This window comes from Physeter macrocephalus, chromosome 10 (genome assembly GCF_002837175.3).
Source record: "Physeter macrocephalus isolate SW-GA chromosome 10, ASM283717v5, whole genome shotgun sequence".
NCBI classification, from domain to species: Eukaryota; Metazoa; Chordata; class Mammalia; order Artiodactyla; family Physeteridae; genus Physeter; species Physeter macrocephalus.
Window position 1 is genome coordinate 50,346,057 of NC_041223.1, and position 10,888 is coordinate 50,356,944.

General features: G+C 35.7%; 1 protein-coding gene and 1 pseudogene across 4 annotated transcripts in view; one reads left to right on the forward strand and one right to left on the reverse strand.

The window, feature by feature from the left end:
* CDK19 (cyclin dependent kinase 19) overlaps window positions 1-10,888 on the forward strand; it is a 182,741-nt gene that overhangs the window by 143,513 nt on the left and 28,340 nt on the right. The gene's annotated exons all lie outside the window — the stretch shown is intronic.
* On the reverse strand, window positions 1,856-2,331 carry LOC102984026 (proteasome maturation protein-like; annotated as a pseudogene).

Genomic DNA, 10,888 nt, shown 5'->3' on the forward strand with positions numbered 1-10,888 from the left:
AAGGCCTATTAACCCACAATACACCTAAAGTATGACACCAGTAGAACTATGGAACCTAATGTCCATTTTTCTGGATTTCTGTGGGGGAAGTACTGGTTTTTAGACTTAGAATGTTTGCTTTATAAACATATTTCGTCCTTCTAAGGTGTTCCAGACAGTATGCTGGGCACTGGAAATACAGGGATAGATAAAATACAGTCCCTTTCCTAATGAATGCGTGGTGGGGAAGATACACATAAATTGATAATCATAAAATAGTAAGGTTTAAAAGAGAAATTGTAAAGTATATTCAGGGATTAGCTATGCATAAGGTACTGAGAGCACAGAAGCATACCTAACCAGTTGGGATGGGGCTCTCTTGGAGGACTCACACTGAGCTGAATCTGAAAGGATGAGTAGAAATTTATAAGAATGACTTGGGGGACGTGGGTGGGGAGAGCATTCCAGGCAGAGGGGACAGCATGAATAAGGGAATGGGGTAAGAAACTGTGAGCACTTTGATGTTACTGGGGCAAAGCAAAGAAGTAGTGAAAGAAGAGGAAGAAGAAAGAAGTAGGGACCAGATTACAGTGGATCTTAATTGTCACGTTTAGAAGCATGGGTTTTTCCTGTGGTCAGTCAGAGCTGAGTTGGTCAGGTTTTTGCTTAAGAAACACTCCTGAGACAGGGATGTGGAGAATTGGTTTGAGGGTGCAGGGATAGCAGCTTTCTCAGGCTGTTGTAATGAGCTGGTTGAGAAATGATGAAGGCCTGAATCAGGTCAGAGGTAATCAGGATAGAGAGGGGGGGAGATAGCAGATAAATCTTTAGGAGGTAAGATCATCAGGCCTGAGGATTGGTTAGATTTTAGGAATAAAGGACAGGTGTTCAGACTTCTGCTTTTGTTGATTGAGTGACTGAGAAGGGAATACTGTTAGAGAGGCAGTGAAGATTCAGTTTGAACAAGTTGAATTTGAGATGATTGTGGAGATAGCCAGCATACAGTTGACATACCTCTAGATATATAGAACTTTAGAGACCTAGAGGTATAGATTTCAGAGTCATTGGCATATGAGTGATTGTTGAAACCCTGGACTGAATTAAAATTAGGACTTTAAAAAATCTATGTTCAGATGTGAGCTTGGCATATTTCATGGTAAGTGCTTACTCTGGTTTCTTAACAATTTCTTTCAAAATTGAGAACTTGCCTACCAAAGGACGATGAATACTGAGCATTGGCAATTTTCATTCATTCATTTAATTGTTCATTCATTCAACAAATATTTTTTAAAATTGACATCTGCTGATTGTTTTATTTAATTTTTCACTTTAAAAACAAGACCAAAATCAAACACTCTGGACTTATACTTTTCAACCTGAAAGAATCAAAGAATATAGTTATAATTCTAAAGTAGCATCAATAAAGCAAGTGTTATTCTTATGAGTATTAATAGACTATACTGAAAGAAAGTAAAATATAATACTCTTATTTTGTACTTACTTTGAAATGCTGCCACTGAACAGATGTTTATTCTGAAAGATGCTACTATGAAGTTTGCAGACTCAAATACTGATAATCGTTATTCAAAAGTAAATTTATGGAATAACTAGAAAATAGGCTGAGTTGGAACCTGTGAATAGTTTTACGATATTAATTAGCAACATTTTTTTAAAGACATAGAAAGCTATTGTTTTAATATAAATTAGAAGTTTTCAAATCATCTCCCTTTAGTGCTTTCAATTATCACATAAACCAAAGACCCAAATAATTTCAAATGATCACAGATACTATTTAGGCAAAAATTCTCATGTGTCAGTACTTTTAATGTTGTGCACATCAAATTATAGTAAAAAACGACTATAAAGATGCAGCCCCTCTATTTCCATGAACAGCACACTGCATTACAATAAACTGAGCTTATATTCAACCATCAAATGTGGTTCTCCCATTAGTTCACTTTGTGACGGGTCATTAAGAATATCTTCAAATCCAATAGTCTCATCATTACCCCTCAAGATATCCAATGAAAGGTTTCAGCTGGGAAGAAATGGAAGACGCTGAACCTGCTGCACTGCCTTGAATTCCATTTGTAGTTTTAGTGGAGCAAATAGACCTTGCATGTTTCTCAGTGTGGAAAAGTTCATTTTATCTTGGTTGAGCTGGAAATTTTTTTCTGATAATTCAAGAGGATGACTGGGCAAAAGTTCATTTTTCACACAAGAAAAACCATTTCGAAGAAGATCATGACTTTCAAAAGGTCCACTTGCTGTAAGTTCAGTAAGTGGAATACTGTCCTTTAGCTGAGATCCAAGTCCTCTGGCATTCACCTTCAACTCGCTCTGCGAACCCATTCAACAAATATTTATGAAACGCTGTATGCCTGGATTTCAGCAGATGCATAAAGTGGTGATAGAAATATCTTCCCTGCCCTTTAGGAGGTTGCAGTCACAATAATCAGATTGTCTATATTTTTAAATCCTTTACTGTCAGTGAAGTTATTTTAAAAGGTAAAATTATGATAGACTGATGCTACTAACAAATGACTATTGTGCTTAAGAAAAAAAGCATGACTCTCACTCTTAGTTCTTTGTCCTGTTTGTTACAATACAGAATCTTATTTGTTCAAGGTGAACAATGGAGAACAGTGTAAAGAAAGGAACATAAACTGAAAATTTTCTCCTGGGAATGTACTTCTATATCAAATGTGATGAGAGTCATGCCACTTCTGTATTTAAAGAAAAGAATAGTTGTAGCCATTAATATTAGGCTAGCACTGTTCATTGTTCAGAAACTAGTCCAGTTGATATCTGATTGGTTTTTTCCTATTATTCAGAATTGTAGACAGTTGTGTTTGTTTTTCTGTCTTCTTTACTGGGGCTGATGAGAGTCATCTTGTGGGTTTCATATTTTTGTTCCAAATGTCCTGGTGTAGGAAGTGTAAAGCAAATGTAGTAGGATAATTGTATATCTTTAGGCTGTTCTATTTATGATGTGCCAATTAACTGAAATGAATTTAACCCTGTGAAAAAAATTGATTCTATAAAAGGAAAAAGCAAATCTAGAATACATGCAAAACATCATGAATGTACATTCAAGAATTAACTAAATTCTGCTAAAATACAGATATTTCAAGAATAATTCTGAGTAACCATACTGTTTATCACATTAATTCCCTGACTTTTGCCTTTAAAGTACAACTTAACTAAAACGAACCCTGCAGCCTTGATTTGTCTGTCCAGTTTTATTGCTGATAACTTGAATATGAGACATCCAACTCCTGCCATTTCTACTGTTTCTATGGTAACTAAAGTGTGCAAACCCAGCAGTATCACTTTCTTTCACAGCTGGCATTTTGTGTTCACAGTAAGAAGAGGGGTTTTAGTAAAGCATGGTCTGTGTTAACTGGGCTGTAACTAGGTCAGGACAATTTTGGTACCCTTTTTTCATTCTTTTAGGTTTGTACGTGTGGGTGTGCGTGTGTGTGTGTGCATGAGCTGCAGTTTCCTTTTTTTTTGTTTTGTTTTTTTTGCGGTACGCGGGCCTCTCACTGCCGTGGCCTTTCCCGCCGCGGAGCACAGGCTCCGGACGCGCAGGCCCAGTGGCCATGGCTCACGGGCCCAGCCGCTCCGCGGCATGTGAGATCCTCCCGGACCGGGGCACGAACCCGCGTCCCCTGCATCGGCAGGCGGACTCCCAACCACTGCGCCACCAGGGAAGCCCTCCTTTGTTTTTTTAATAGCATATACCTTCACTTAATTAATCACTGTCAAAGTTAGTCTTGAAAATTCAGCATAATATCTGTAAACACAACTCAGTGTGGAATCTTAAGGGTTATATGGAGTTGTTCTGAGACTTGCCCCTAGCCCTGTAGGTCCTTGAGTATTTCCCTTAAAGAGAAGAAAATCGATGTGAAAATGCTTTGAAAAGTTAAATGCATTTTATTTTTTAAAATTTATTTTATTTTCCATTATGATTTATTACAGGATATTGAATATAGTTCCCTAAGTTAAATGCATTTTCATGGTGATCATGTTATTTATTTTGTTGTTATTGTTGTTATTTTGAAACATCAAGTATCTTATGACCATAACACGTTCACTTGTCCTGAAGGGGACAGATAATCCCAGTTAAGAGGTGTGCATTAAAAAATGATTCCCTCTGTGATTCTAGATTTTTACTTGACTACAGGAACCCTTCTCTATGGATACTGCCCAAGCTCTGGGTTCCTTTCTCAGACTGTACAAAAGAGCTCACAGTCGCTGCTCCCCTAAACCATGTCACCACCTCTGCCCTCATCTCAGGCCCTACATTTAGAGCTTCCATGGGCTTCAAGTAGATCATGTCAAAGGTATTATCTACTGACTTCAGAACTAGCTAGATCCTCTTTTCTCTCTCTCTCTCTCTCTCTATCCTCATTCCATTGTGGTGCTCATATTCATATTCTCTGTTTCCATATAGTGTGACTGAGGAACTTCTAGTAAGAGCTAACAGTGATCCAAGATGAACTTCCTGCTTTTCTCCCATTCAGCAGCTCATAATCTATTTTCATTTCTTATATGAAGCAATTTTTGTTCCCTTATATCATACTTTGTGTTTTTATCTTATATCTTTATTTTAAAAGGATTTAATTCCTAAATCCAAAACTTAGGAAATGTGAACAGTGAAACAAATGGTACATAAAATGGTTTATTTGATGATTTTACAATTTAAAAAATTGTTATATCCCAGAGATTCCCATTCTCACTAAGGCCTTGAAAAATGTACTCTAAATCTGCCTTTACCTTTTTTCCACTTATTTGGGTCTCATTTACTGTGTCTAGCTTCTGTAAATGCACAGAAATTATTTTTTCGGAGTCACCAATGACCTTCTAATTGTCCCAAAGTTGCCTCTTCTCAGCTTTCATTCTGTTGCACCTGAAGGCTACCTCTTCCTTTTTAAACTCTTAGCTTCTAGAACCCTATGCTGACTGTTTTCTTACCTTGGATGCTGTTTCACCAGTTCTTTCATTGGCTCTTGTTCTTCTACCCTTTATTCCTCTCAGCATTATTTTTTTCTTATATTTTAAAAATACCATTTATCTAATTGTAAACAATACCAAAATACACAAAATCAAACATTATGGAAATATATAATGTAGTAGAAAATGATAATCTCTCCAAACCCTGCTATCAGAGATTGGGCAGGATATATATAAAATAAATTATGCAATTTGTAAAAATTATGGGTAAGATGGATAATATAACAAAGCAATGCTAATTCTAGTCATGAAAAACCTAGTCTTTCCGAGTCCCCACGTCATTCTGTCTGACCGGCACCCCTCCCTAACCTTTGCCCCACCCCTCCTCTGCTGCCCCTGGGCTAACTGCCCTCCTCTCACATTGACTGCAGCCGCACTGACCTCCTTGCTCTTTCTCCAGTGAGTCAGCCTGCCAGCTCACCAAGGTTTTTCCTCACTGCTCCGAACACCACGATCTTGCTCTGCTGCAGATCTCGTGGCAGCCCTCATATCAACTCTCAGAGGACAGGCTAGACAGTGCTCAAGAACCCATCCAGTTCTGCTACCCAAATGACTTGTGCCAAAAGCAGAACCACTGCAAACAGCAAGCAAGCCCTACCTAGGGTTTCCTTCTCTTTAGAATCATCAGTGCCTTATCACTCTGTTCTCCCCGATGCCCACTGTTCTCCTTAGTGTGTCTCTGCTTTACCTGTGCCTCAAGCCTTTCAAGTTGCTCTTCCCTTATTACTGCACTTTCTTCAGGTCTTATCCCAGATGTTACCTTCTCAAAGAGGCATTATGTAAGTAATTTAAAATTATGCTTAAATAATGTTGGAAATAACACCCTGCCAACCCACTCCCAACAGTACCTATTCCCATTCCTTGCTTTATATATTATCTTACAAAGCATAACAGTCAAGAGCCTATCACTTAAGTCAATAACTGGAATATTACCAATAGCTTGCTTCTATTTATGTTTTTTTCCTCATCCTGTCCTCTTGCCTCCTCCCGAGAGGTAACAAATATCCTGAATTTTGAACCTATTATTCACGCCTTTTAAAAAATAGGTTTATCACATTTGTATATATGCCTGAACAGAACATTTTTTAGCTTTGCTCGGTTTTAAGTTTTATGAAAATGGCATCCTGCTGTATATAGTCTTCTAAAACTTGCTTTTTTTCTCTCAACATAATGCTTCCAAGATCTGAACATTTTTTACTTTTATTTGTAATTCAGTGATTTTCACTGCTGTTTTAAAATTCATTGTGTGACTCTACCACAATTAATTTCTCCATTTTCCTATTGGCTAGAAATTTGGGTTGTGTCCAGATTTTTTTTTTTATTACAAACTGCGCTGCTATGAACATTCTTTGGTGTTTCTAAAAATGGAATTACTGAGTCAAAGGGTATGCAATTGTTCAGTTTTGCACGATGATGCCAAATTGTTTTCCAAAGAAGTTGTACCAATTTATTCTCCCACCAGCAGTGTATTGGAGTTCCCCTGACCTACTTCCTACTCAACTGTTCTTAATTTTTAACCAATCTACTAGGTGTAAAATGGTATCTCACTGTGATTTTAATTTGCATCTTCCCCATTATTGATGAGGTATAGCATCTTTTCATATGCTTAGTGGTTAAACATTTTCTTCTTTTTGTTAAATCCCTGTTCGGACATTTTCTCCATTTTTCTGTTAGCTTGTTTTTCATATTGATTTGTAGGAGTTCTTTATTCTGGATACTAAACCTTTGTTAGTGATAAGGTTGCAAATACTTCTGCCTGTTTGTGCTTTGTCTTTTTATTTTCCTTCTCTTTGATGATTGGAAGTTATTTTTTTTTTTTGGAAGTTATTTTAATAGACAAATTTATCAGTCTTTTCTCTTACGGTTATTCATTGTGTCTTGTTTAAGAAATTTCTTCCTCACCTCAGAAAGATATTCTCCAATATTTTTTTTTCCTCCAAAGTTTTAAAGTTTTGCTTTTCACATTTAACTCCTGAAATTGTTGTTTATATAATATGAGATGAGGATTCATTTTACTTATTTTTTTCCCATTTGGATAACCTGTTGTGCCAGCACCATTTATTGATTAGTTCTTCCTTTCTCCACTGATCTGAAGTTCTCTCTCAGTATTTTGGTTCCATCTGGGTTTTCCATTCTCTCTCATTGATTAGTTTGTCTATCCCTGTACTAGAACCACACTGTTTAATCACTATAGCTTTAAAATAAATCTTGATATAATGTTTTGAGCTAGATTCCTCTTCTCATCCCTACCCCTAACACTTTGTGAATATCTTGGCTATTCTTAGCTCTTTGCTCTTTCACACACATTTTAAAATCAGCTTTTCAAGTTCCACAAGAAAACTCTGATGGAATTTTGATTGAAATTGCATTGAATATACAGAGACGTATTGGGAGAATTGATGTCTTTACTATATTGAGTCTTCTTATCTATTAACATGAGCTCTTAATTTATTTAGACTTCTTAATATCATTTAAAACAAGGTTTCAAGGTGTTCTGTATAAAAATCTTATAAATCTTTTGATATATTTATTCCTAGGCACCTTATACTTTTTTGTTGTTGTTGCTATAGAAATGCTGCCTTTGAAAAATTATATTTCCTAGCTTTTTTTTTTCTGATATACAGAAATACAGTTGACTTGTTCATATTGTTCAAGTAAGCAGACGTTCTAAACTCTCTTACTTTTGCTAATAATTTGCCTGTAAATACTTTGGGCTTTCTATGTAGATAATTATATTATCTGAAAATGACAGTAGTTTTATTTCTGCCTTTCTAATGCATATGTCTTTAATTATAGTTTTATAGTACTAGACTTATAGTACAGTGTTGATTTTAGAAGTGTTAATAGTGGGTATTCTTACATTATTTCTGATTTTAAAGGGAATGATTTCAATGTTTCTTTCTTAGTTTTTGGTACATACCCATTATCAGGTTAAGGAAGTTTTTTCTAATCTAACTTGCTGAGAGTTTTTTTGTTTTAGATTTCTTTCCTTTAAAATAGCATTTTGCCTACTATTTTATTTTGAAAAATACTAAACCAATCATTGGAAAAAACCAGTACAATAAATACCCATATTCTCTTCACATAGATTCTCTAATTATTAGCATCTTTTGCCATATTTGCTTTCTTTCTCTTTCTCTTTTCAGAAAAAGGGCACTGTTCTACATAGCCACATTATAATGATCACACTCAGGACATTTAACAAAGATACCATAGTTTTACCTAATATATAACATATGTTCAAATTTCCATGATTGTCCTAACAATGACTTTTATAGCTTTTTTTTTTTTTTTAGTATTCAGTCAATGGTCCAGCATTGCATTTACTTTTTCATGTCTTTTAAATCTTATTTAATTTAGAGCAGTAGCCCCTTCTCTTTTGGTCTTTTATGACATTGACTTTTGAAGAATCTAGACCAGTGGCTTTGAAGAATGCCTGAGGATTTGGATTTGTCCGAATGCTTCCTCATGATGAGATTCAATTTCATGGGTTTTGGCAGGTGTAATACAGGTGGGGCTGCATCCCAATCAGAGCATATCCAAAGGCACATAAAGTTGATCTGTTCCATTTTTACTGATGTTAGGTTTGATCTTTTGGTTAAGTTGGTGTCTGCCAGATTTCTTCATTGCAAAGGCACCTTTCCCCTTACCTATTGGATGGTACTTTGAGACTATTTGACTGTCCTGATCTCCAAAACCATTCATTTAATATTTTAGCTTACATTGATTATCCTTGCTTGAAGTAAGTATTGCATTGGTGGTTGAAAAATGGAGATTTTCTAATCTGAGAGTTTTTATCATGACTGGGTGTTAAATTTTATGAGCTACTTTTTCAGCCTCTATCAAGATAATTAAATCATCTTTCTTCTTTAATCTGTCACTGTGGTGATGGACTTATATAGATTTTCTTATATTAAGCCATCCTGGCATTCCTTTTTCTGGACTTGGCTTATTACTATTTTGTTTAATATTTTTGAATGGAGCTGGCCTGAAGTTTTTCTTTCTTATACTTTGTTTGGTTTTGCTATCAAGGTTATACTGGCTTTCTAGAATGTGTTGGGAGTATTCCCTCTTCTATTCTCTGAAACTGTTTGAATAAAATTGAAACAATCTGTTCATTGAAAATTAGGAGAACTTGCCTCTGTGATCATCTGTTTTCTTGGTAGCAAGATTTTTTTTTAACATCTTTATTGGAGTATAATTGCTTTACAATGGTGTGTTAGTTTCTGCTTTATAACAAAGTGAATCGGCTATACATCTACATTTATCCCCATATCTCCTCCCTCTTGCGTCTCCCTCTCAACCTCCCTATCCCACCCCTCTAGGTGGTCACAAAGCACCGAGCTGATCTCCCTGTGCTATGCGGCTGCTTCCCACTAGCTGTCTGTTTTACATTTGGTCCATACCACTCTCTCACTTCATCCCAGCTTACCCTTTGGTAGCAAGATTTTTAAGTACAGTTTTAATTTATTTACTACTTCTTGGTTTCTTCAGGTTTTCTAATTCATTTTGAGTCAATTTGTAGGTTACAGTTTCTTGAATTTGCCTATTTTGTATATATTTTTAAATTAAGAGATATAGTTTTTTAATCGGATTCTTTTATCTTTCTAACCTCCACTGAATCTATAGTTATGTTCCTTTTTTTAATTTGTAGTATCGTCTATCTGCACCTTCTCTCCTTTTGATGTATTTGTCCTAAAGGCTTCATAAATCCTCTCTTGTTCATAAATTCCTGCCCTTACCTTTATCTTTATACTTCTACTTTCTTTTGTTTTAGTCTGTTGAATTTTGTTTTGTTTTGTTTTAACTTCTTAACTTAGGCACATAATTATTTTCAGCCTTTCTTTCTAATGTAAATATTTAAGGCTATACATTTCCCTTGTAAGTTCCACAGGTTTTGATAGGTCGTACTTTCACTATTCCATTTCTGAGTATTTTAAATTTCTTCATACTTTCTCCTTTTACCTTTGAATAGTTTAGAGGTATTTTTACATTTCCAAATATATGGAGTTTTAGATTTATACTTTTGTAATTGACTTTTTTTTTTTTTGGCTGCATTGGGTCTTCATTGCTGTGCGTGGGCTTTCTCTAGTTGTGACGAGTGTGGGCTTTTCATTGTGGTGGCTTCTCTTGTTGTGGAGCATGGGCTCTAGGCGTGTGAGCTTCAGTAGTTGCAGCATGTGGGCTCAGTAGTTGTGGCACACAGGCTTCAGTAGTTGCAGAGCGCAGGCTCAGCAGTTGTGGCGCACAGACTTAGTTGCTCCACGGCAAGTGGGATCTTCCCGGACCCGGGATCGAACCTGTGTCCCCCTGCATTGGCAGGCTGATTCTTAACCACTGCACCACCAGGGAAGTCCCTGTAATTGACTTTTAACTTAATTTCATTGTGGTCAGAGAACATAGTCTGTTTGATAACAATTCCTTGAAATTTCTTGAGACCTGCTAGTACACTAACAACATTTGTAAATGTTCCATGTATGCTGGAAAAAAAATGTGGATTCTCTAATTATTGGGTAAAAAGTTGTGTATATGCCTGTTAGATCAACTTTGTTAATTGTGTCCTTTGGATGGTCTGTATCTTACTAATCTTTTGTCTGCTTGACATATCAATTATTGAGAAAAGTTTGTTATCCTTGGTCTTTTCCCTCCCTGAAATTATATATATATACATATATATTTCAAGTACATAATGAGTTTTAGGAGTGTTCTCTCTTCCTGGTGAATTGAATCTTGTATCATTACATGGTGACCATCTCTACTCCTAATAATGCTTTTGTCTTAAAAGCTATTTTGTCTGACATTACTATAGTTGATTCTTTTAGCAGTTTGCCTGCTCTATCTTTTTTTTTTTTTTTTTTTTTTTTTTTTTTTTTTTTTTTTTTTTTTTTTT